Raw genomic sequence first — 571 nt, forward strand, 5'->3', positions numbered from 1 at the left:
TGTTGTGTAATTGAACAAATATAATATAATAATATAATGTAAAAAACAATATGTTGCTTGCGCTAAAGTTCAAATATAATAAATATTTGATAAATAAATATAATGATTTCTCAAACGTAAACAACACATAAAACACACGTAAACATTGTGTAAACAACGCGTAAACAACACGTAAACAATGGCGTAAACAACACGTTGTCTGCACACGTTGTGTACTTGTTACTTTCATGTAACATCATAGACTGTAAGATGTAGCGATCATAGACTGTAAGATGTAGCGATCATAGACTGTAATAGACTGTAAGATGTAGCGATCATAGACTGTAAGATGGTGCGATCACAGACTGTAAGATGGTGCGATCATAGACTGTAAGATGTAGCGATCATAGACTGTAAGATGGTGCGATCATAGACTGTAAGATGTAGCGATCATAGACTGTAAGATGTAGCGATCATAGACTGTAAGGTGGTGCGATCATAGACTGTAAGATGTAGCGATCATAGACTGTAAGATGGAGCGATCATAGACTGTAAGATGTAGCGATCATAGACTGTAAGATGGTGCGATCAT

Source organism: Etheostoma cragini, chromosome 16 (assembly GCF_013103735.1).
Source record: "Etheostoma cragini isolate CJK2018 chromosome 16, CSU_Ecrag_1.0, whole genome shotgun sequence".
In the NCBI taxonomy this organism is placed as follows: Eukaryota; Metazoa; Chordata; class Actinopteri; order Perciformes; family Percidae; genus Etheostoma; species Etheostoma cragini.